The sequence below is a fragment of the Rhincodon typus genome, chromosome 3, assembly GCF_021869965.1.
Source record: "Rhincodon typus isolate 14 chromosome 3, sRhiTyp1.1, whole genome shotgun sequence".
Taxonomy (NCBI): Eukaryota; Metazoa; Chordata; class Chondrichthyes; order Orectolobiformes; family Rhincodontidae; genus Rhincodon; species Rhincodon typus.
Window position 1 is genome coordinate 47,022,898 of NC_063334.1, and position 9,244 is coordinate 47,032,141.

The 9,244-nt window shown below is 41.9% G+C and overlaps 1 protein-coding gene across 6 annotated transcripts in view; it reads left to right on the forward strand.

The window, feature by feature from the left end:
• Nucleotides 1–6,513, forward strand: part of cdc42se2 (CDC42 small effector 2) — a 248,983-nt gene extending 242,470 nt beyond the window's left edge. For all 6 annotated transcript variants that reach the window (XM_048595122.1, XM_048595119.1, XM_048595121.1 and 3 more), the window contains one exon: nucleotides 4,622–6,513. The gene's annotated coding sequence lies outside the window, so the exon portion shown is untranslated. The remainder of the gene's footprint in view (nucleotides 1–4,621) is intronic.
• Nucleotides 6,514–9,244: the final 2,731 nt, after the last annotated feature.

Below are 9,244 nucleotides of genomic sequence, written 5' to 3' on the forward strand. Positions count from 1 at the left end.
GGAAGGGTCACCGGACCCGAAACGTTAACTCTGTTTTCTCCTCCACAGATGCTGCCAGACGTGCTGAGCTTTTCCAGCAACTTTGGTTTTATAACCTTCTTCGCTGTCCACTGTACCACTAATTTTGATGTCATCTGCATACTTAATAACCATGCCTCCTATATTTTCATCCCAATATAAATGACAAACAACAGTGGACCCAGCACTGATCCTTACAGCACACTGGTGGTCACAGGCCTCCAGTCTGAACAACATCCCTCTTACTGCCACTTTCTGTCTCCTATCGCCAAGCCAATTTGGTATCCAATTGGCTAGCTCTTCCTGGATCCCATGTGATCCAATCTTCACTAACCAGTCTGCCGTGCGGAACCTTGTCTAAAGCCTTGCTGAAGTTCATGTAGACAATGTTTACTGCTCTGCCTTCATCTATCTAAAACCAGAAGAACTATGGATACTGGAAACCAGAAACAAAAACTGAAATTTCTGGAACAGCTCAGCAGCTTTGGCAGCCATTCTGAAGAAGGGTCACTGGACACAGAATGTTAACTCTGATTTCTCCCAATAGATGCTGCCAGACCTGCTGAGCTCTTCCAGCAATTTATGCTTTTGTTTATATGTTTTGAGACCTCCAGCACCTCCTCTTCTGTAATGTGGACTCTTTTCAAGACATCACTATTTATTTCTCACAGTTCCCATGCTTCCATTACTTTTTCCACAGTAAATATTGACATGAAATATTAATTTAGGGTCTCATCCATTTCCTGTGGCTCCACAGATAGATGCACTCGTTGATCTTCAAGGGGCCCTATTCTTTCCCTAGTTACTCTTTTGCTCTCAATTTTTTTTAGAATCTCTTTGAATTCTCCTTAACCTTATCTGCTAAAGCTACCTCACGTCCCCTTTTTGTCCTCCTGATTTCCCTATTAAGTGTACTCCTATACCCACTCAAGATATTCACTTAATCCCAGCTGTCTGTACCAAGCACATGCACCATTTTTTTTCTGAACCAGAGCCTCAATATCTATAGTCATCCAATATTCCCTACTCTTATCAACCTTGTGCATCACTCTAACAGGAACATGCTGTCTCTAAACTTTTGTTATCTTGCTTTTGAAAACCTCCCTTTTGCCAGTCATCCCTTTACCTGTGAACAGCTTAGCCAATGAAATTTTGAAAGTTCCTGTCAAATATAGTCAAAATTGGTCTTGTTCCAATTTAGAACTTTAACATTTATGCAAGGTCTATCCTTTTACATAAGTATTTAAAGCTAATAGAATTACGGCCACAGGTCCCAAATTTCTTCTCCGCTGCACCTCAGTCATTTGCCCTGCCTTATTTCCCAAGTGGGTGTTGAGTTTTGCCCCTTCTTCAGTAGGGCCTTCTACATATTGATTGAGAAAGTTTTATTGAACATATTTAACAAATTCTTCCCTTTCCAAGCCCTTAGCATTATTGTTGCATTTGAACGTGGAAAGCTTCAGTATCTGAGGAGTTGCAAATCCTGCTGAATATTGTGCAATCATTGGCGAACATCCCCATTTCTGACCTGATCTTGGAGGGAAGGTCAGTTGAAGGCGGTTGGGCCTAGGACACTACCCTGAGGAACTCCTGCAGACATGCCCTGGAGCTGAGGTGACTGACCGTCAGCAACCAAAGCCATTTTCCTGTGTGCCACTTTTGAGTCCAACCAGCAAAGAGATGCCCCCTGATATGCATTGATTCCAGTTTTGGTAGGGCTGCTTGATGCCACACTTGGTCGAATGTGGCCTAGATTTCAAGGGCAGTCACTCTTCGCTCAGCTCTGGAATTCAGCTCTTTTGTCCATGTTTAAACCAAGCTGTAATGAGGTAAGATGCTCAGTGGCCCTGGCAGAACCCAAACTGGACATCATTGAGCAGGTTATTGCTGAGCAGGTGTTGCTTTTTAGCATTGTTGATGACACCCTCCATCAACTTTACTAATGATTGTGAGTGGAATGATGGGCTGGAAATTGGCTGGGTTGGATTTGTCCTGCTTTTTTGTGTACAGGACATAACTGGGCAATTTTCCACATTGTCGGGGAGACACCAGTGTTGTAACTGTACTGGAACAATTTGGCCATCAATATCACAAGTGAAGAGAAAAAACTCTTACATATGAAAAACTTGTCTCACATATCTCCTTTAAACTTTCCCCCTTTCACGTTAAACCTCTGCCCCATAGGCTGAAGTGGGATAGAAGTGAGAAATGTTACCTGTCTGCCAGTTGCAAATGCGTCTGTCCATGGCAGTATCAGTAAGAGTGACGTCCACACAGTCCTTGTGGAGATGAAGTCCCACCTTCACTTTCAGTATACGCTCCATCATGTGTGCTAATGCTAGGGGACAGAGGGTCAAGCATGAAGGAGGAACTGAAGGGAATCCTTATTAGTCCGGAAATGATATTGGGGAAATTCACGGTATTAAAATCCAATAAGTCCTCAGGGCCTGATGCTCTGTACCCCAGAGTACTTAGCGATGCATTGGTGTGTAATTACTAGCATTATGTATACTCTGGCAGGGTTCCAATGGACTGGAGAGTAGCTACTGTAGCCCACTTTTTAAAAAAGTGAGGAGAGAGAAAACAGGGAATTATAGGCTGGTTAGCCCGACATCTGTTTTGGGGAAAATGCTGGAGTCAATTATTAAGGATGTAATAACATCATGAAAATGGTGACAGAATCAGTCCAAGTCAGCATGGATACTAAAGGGAAATCATGCTTGACAACTCTTCTAGAATTTTTTGAGGATGTGACCAGTAGAATGGACAAGGGTGAGTCAGTGGGTGTTGTTATATGGACTTTCAAAAGGCTTTTGGTGAAGTTCCACACAAGAGATTAGTAAGGAAAATTAAGCTCATGGTACCGGAGATAATGTATTGACATGTGTAGAGAACTGGATGGCAGACAGGAAGTAGAGAGATGGAATAAATGGGTCCTTTTCAGAGTGGCAGGGGTTCAGTGCTGGCACCCCAGCTGTTTACAATATATATTAACAATTTGGACAAAGGAATTGAATGCAATATCTCCAAATTTGCAGAAGTCACTAAGCTGGGTGTGCTGTGAGGAGGATGCTAAGAGGCTGCAGGGTGACTTGGAAAGACTAGCTGAGTGGACAAATACTTAGCAAATGCAATATAATGTGGAAAAACATGAAGTTATCCACTTTGGTCGCAAAAACAGGAAGGCAGATTATTATCAGAATGGTGGCTGTTCAGGAAAAGATGAGGTATAATGACACCTGGATGTCATGTTGGAACAGTTACTAAAGGTTGGCATGCAGGTGCAAGCAGGCAGTGAGGAAAGCTAATGGCATTCTGGCCTTCATAGCGAGAGGATTTGAATTTTACTGCAGTTACACAGGGCCTTGGTGAGACCACACCTTGAGTACTGTGTGCAGTTTTGGTCCCTTAGTCTGAGGAAGGGCATTCTTACTATTGAGAGAGCCCAGCTTTGTTCTACATTCTCCGAAAATTTCATCCGTGCCTTTGTCACCTTCAAACCAGACTATTGAAATGAGCAACCCCTCATAACTTCAGTTTATCTCAAACTGCTGTCCACTTCTTACCCTGCAACAACCCATGGGGCAGCACGGTGGCTCAGTGGTTAGCACTGCTGCCTCACAGCACCAGGGACCTGGGTTCAATTCCACCCTTGGGTAACTGTCTGTGTGGAGTTTGCACGTTCTCCCCATGTCTGCATGGGTTTCCCCCAGGTGCTCCGGTTTCCTCCCACAGTCCAAAAATGTGCAGGCTAGTTGGATTGGCCATGGAAAATTGCCCATAGTGTTGAGGATGTGTAGATTAGGTGGGTTACAGGGAGATGGGTCTGGGTGGGATGTCCTGAGAGTTGGTGTGGACTTGTTGGGCTGAAGGGCCTGTTTCCGCACTGTAGGGATTCTATGATCTATGAAATGAAATTGTCATCATTACATGTTTGCAGGTGTGCTTTGGATCCAAATCCCCAAATGTCTTTAATTTAAAATTCTCACACTTGTGTTTACATCATTTTCATGTTGTTGCCCATCTTCACTCCTATCGTAATCAGCTCCCATCTACTCCAACAAGCATTCCTTCAATTCCATAGGTGTGGGACTGGAAAAGCATAGCTGGTCAGATGGCATCAGAGAAGCATTGACTTTCCTGCCTCTCTGATGCTGTCTGACCTGCTGTGCTTTTCCACCCTCACACCTATAGACTCTGGCTTCCAGCATCTGCAGTCCTAGTTGTGTCCAAGTTCCTGCAAATCCAGTTTGTTGTGTGTCCCCTAGTCTGCACATCTTCACTGAACCATTGTTGACCGTACAATTGGGCATTTAGGCCTCACAATCTGTAAACTGCATCTATCTGAACTCCTCTTAGACAATCCTCAGAACCTTGATCCAAGATTTTGCTTACTTTCTCTGACCCAAAGGTGACTTGTGTTCAACTTTTGTCTGGTCACATTTGTGAAGTGCCTTGGGACATGTTTTCTGCATTTGAGACACTTAATAAGCGCAAGTTGTCATTGCTGTAACATCATTGTGATGCTGCTAGTCTGCCTGAAGGTTCAAAACCCAATCAAGTTGCATAGACTCTAACAGAATATGTGATTTATTTTCCACAGATTCTTCTGAGTTCATATGTTTTCTACACTCATCTTCCTTTTAACTCTTTGGTGACTGTTTCTCCGAGTTCTTCATGATGAGAAAGGCCTAACAACAACCCATCACTCGTTTCTGTGGCTGTTCGGTTGAAGACTTATGTTTTGCTCTGAAGATGTCATTAACTGGGCTAGTCCTACACTGCCCCTCAGTGACTTGCATGGATTTGGCCTATGCTGAAGTTACAGGCATGGCTCATCATACTTTTTTTAAAAGGAACACAAATGGAATTTTGGCATGTTCTTCTCTACAAGGTCTACTGGTGCAGAGCAAAGAAATATCATGTATTCTTGAATTTGTTTATCATTCTCCATTCATGCAGCAGTTCTTTTTTCTTTTGTTTTGTTGCCTTTTTTATTTGTTTGTAATTTCAGTCTGTTGTTAAGGATGTCTGAAGGTCTGGTACCTGAAAGTACAATAACATAATTGCACTCACTGTAAGAGAGTCAGCATGGTAGATGACTGCATGTAATGTAGATCAGTCCAGTGGCACATTGATGCCAAAGTATTTGCTGCAGCAGAATAATAATACTGTTGCTGACACATTTCTAGCCAGAATGCCAGTTTTGCCAAATGCCTGCTTCTTTCCTTCACAATTGTCATTCCTCATATGCGAGATGTCTGTGTACTTTTACATTTATTCATTTTATGAAATTCTTCATGAAATTAACCGACAACTTGAACTGGCAATTTTCTCTGATAACCTGTGGCAGATGTGCAATTCAGCATACCTCTGTCTTATATATAAACCGATTTTAAACCAGGCCAGTCACACTGATAATACAGTGATGTGCTAGTGCTTCATATATCCCCCTATGTTTGTACTGCAACTGTTGACATAGAGAATAAATGCCTGAATTCTTAATTTCCAAACCTGCTAGCACCTCAGAGTGAAATATGTATCGATTTCTGTACAGTTTTGTTGACCTTTCTCTGCCATTCTTTAGTGAATATCAGACTTTTTTTTAAAGAAGGCAATACCTTTGTCTGGTGTATGGAGGAAGAGGGGTTGGGTGGGGTATGGAGGAGTGCAAATTGCCTTTGGTAATATTGTGAATTGTTTGAACAAACTCCAGAGAACATTCTGTTTAACAGGGTGGCTTGCACTCTCCAACATAAGAAAGTGAATATCTTGCTCAGGATTACAATAGCATCTTTTTCTCCCATTCTGCTCACATATGATATCCTAATGTTGCACTGTTTTATAATAATGTTAATTGTGCATGATTTGGTGACTTTTAAAAATCAATTTTCTTTTCAGTATGCAAAACATTGGCTTGACTCAAGAACATACTCTGTGAAGTCTAACTCTAGGGATATTTTATGGAGTTTTAGATATAGTGTTTCAGTGCAAAATCATCAGAACCCAGAATAATTTGATAAGTTTGGACTTTCAGTAATCTATGATGCATTTTTGTAAAGGATAGGGAAACATTAAAGAGCAGTGCAGTACAAATTATGCCAGAATGTCTGACACCAAGATATAAAAGTCGTTTTGAAATAGGATTTGGGTGGAATAATAATTACTTGAATGAATTAGCTGGAAACTGTGGCTTGCTTGCCTTTGGGATACATGGTTAAGACTGATCTGAATGCATCCCAGCATCCCAGTGCTGGTCCTATAAGCTGTATGTAGTCAATGTCATGAAAAGGGATGTGCAAGTTGTCATCCCTTAGTGCTGCAATAGCAAGCCATTAATTGAAATATAATTTATCATTCATATGCAGACAAATCATTTTGTCAGCTACTTAACTGAAAGGTTGTTTTAGCATATTTTTATAATGCATACAGTTTTGTACATGTTCTTCATTCCAGAGTGACTTTGGTTTAGTCCATTCAAGCTTATAGTTTCAAAGTGACTTGAGATTAAAATAAAGGTGTAATTTGCTCTCGCTGACCTCTTGTGTGTTCACTAATTAATCTCATTGATGTGAATGGTGCTTTAGAAACTCATTCAACAACAAAGCTCACTACAAAAAAGCAATTAGAATCTTCCATTGTAACATGTTCAGAAATTGAAAGTAATAGCACTGTGAACCCATTCAGTAGCAGAACAAGTGAACATGAAGACTAGAAAACCATTCCTTCCTGACAATGATGAGCAAAGAGTGTTCAGCAAAAAATTCACTTGACGATGTATGAAGAAGAGAAGTCAGATCTAAAGTGCAGTGGGGTGCAGACGTGCCATTTTAAACCAATATTCTGTTGAGCTGAATCTTACCTGTGTGCAGTTTTGGTTTCCTAGTCTGAGGAAAGACATTCTTGCTGTTGAGGGAGTCCAGCAAAGGTTCAACAGACTGACTTCCAGGATGGCAGGACTGACATATGGGGAAAAACTAGATCGACTGGGCTTGTATTCGCTGGAATTTAGAAGTACGAGGGGCGAGTTTCATAGAAACATATGAAAACCAAATGGGACTGGACAGGCTAAATGCAGGAAGAATGTTCCCAACATTGGGGAAGCCTAGAACAAGTAGTCACAGTCTAAGAATAAGGAGTAAGCCATTCATACTGAGATGAGGAAGAATTTCTTCACTCAGAGTTGAGAAACTGTGGAATTCTTTCTCACAGGAAGCTGTTGGGGCCAGTTCATCAGATATATTCAAGAGGAGCTGGACATGGCCCTTATTGCTAAAGGGATCAAGGGGTATAGAGAGAGGGCAGGAATAGGATACTGAGATTGCATGATCAGCTATGACCGTACTGAATGTTGATACAGGCTCAAAGGGCCGAATGGCCTACTGCACATATTTTCTGTGGTACATTTTTTTTGGCTAAGTGTCATTTTTGTCAAATTTCTCTCCACTAGGTCTAGCTACATTTATTGCCCTATCTTACCAAACACACCTCATTAACTACCTAACCTGCCTGTATAACACACCTTGGATCCAAGTTTAGCTTTCTTCTACCATTTTCCCCAGAACAATTCACTTCTCGCCAGATATCTCCTGATAGAATGATATTCCTGGCACCTACACCATCTTTAAAAGTCTGTTGTGTACCCAGAGAAGCATTAGCATTCCAGAATTGCCCTTTGGCAATCTAATGGCACAGCAGCCACAAAGCCATGCTACTCACGGCACATCACTGTCTTGGCTGATACTCCCTTGCATGTACAGCCATATTTGTCACTATTTAACCACCAAGCTACACTGTTTACTTGTACTAATCTACATCCCATCTAACTGTCCTGTCCAAGTCACTGCTACTTGAATGCCCAGTGTACACCTTCATCTTATCATTATCATTATATTATGTTGGCAAACATTGTGTACAGACAAGGAATCGGGTAATTCAAAGGTGATCGTTATTTGGAACCAGCTGAACTGAATACAAATGGGGGGGTGGGTGCAGGCGGGGTGGTGGGAACCAGACCAGCAGGTCAGCAAGTGGAGGCATTGAGGGCAGATGTTAGATGTTAGAATCAGTAAGTCTGAAAGGAAGGACAGGTAGTGGTAGGTAAATGAACACGATAGGACTGCTGGACTGAAGTGTGTTTATTTCTATGCTAGGAGTATTATAGGTAAGAAAGACAATGGCCCAGTGGTATTATCGCTGGACTGTTAATCCAGAGACCCAGATAATGTTCTGGGGACCTGGATTCAAATCCTGCTGTGGCAGATGGTGGAATTTGAATTCAACAAGTATCTGGAATTAACAATCTAATGATGATCGTGAATGCATTGTTGATTTTTGGAAAAACCCATCTGGTTCACTAATGTCTTGTAGGGAAGGAAACTGCCATCCTTACCTGATCTGGCCTACATGTGACTCCAGACCCACATCAATGTGGTTGACTCTTAACTGCAATAAATGCTGCCTAGCCAGCGATGCCTTCATCCTGTAAATGAATAAGGGAAAAAAAAAAGGGTGAGCTTAAAGCTTGCATCAGTACATGGAACTATGATGTTGTGGCCATCACAGACTTGGATGAGAGAGGGACAAGACTGGCTGCCTAATGTTCCAGGGTTTCATTATTTTAGACGAGATAGAGAGGGAGGTGAAAGAAGTGGAGGTGTTGCATTACTATTCAGACAGAATGTCACATCTGCGTTCACAGAGGCCACACTGGAGGGCTCATCTACTGAGACAATATGGGTACAGCTCAAAAATAGTAATGGTGCAATCATTCTGATGAGATTATACTCTCACCCCACCCCACACCTCCCCCCCTCCCCCCCCACCAAAACCAAAAGCCACCAAGACATCGATGAACAAATATGTAGGCAGGTTATGGAAAGATGCAATAAGAACAGGGTTGTGATAGTGGGTGACTTTAATTTCCCCAGTATTGACTGGGCCTTTTTCAGCGCAAGAGGCTTAGACAAGACAGAATTTGTTAGGTACATTGAAGAGGGTTTATTGAACTGTATGTGGATAGTTAACTAGAGGAGGAGCCATACTGGACCTTGTGTTGGCTAATGAGTGCAGCCAGGTGACTGACCTTCCAGTGGTAGAATGTTTTGGAAACAGGGATCATAACTTCTTAAGTTTCAAGATAGCTATGAATAAAAATAAGTCAGGACCTTGTGGTAAGGTACTAAATTGGAGAAGACAAATTACAACAGCATTAGACAGGAGCCAG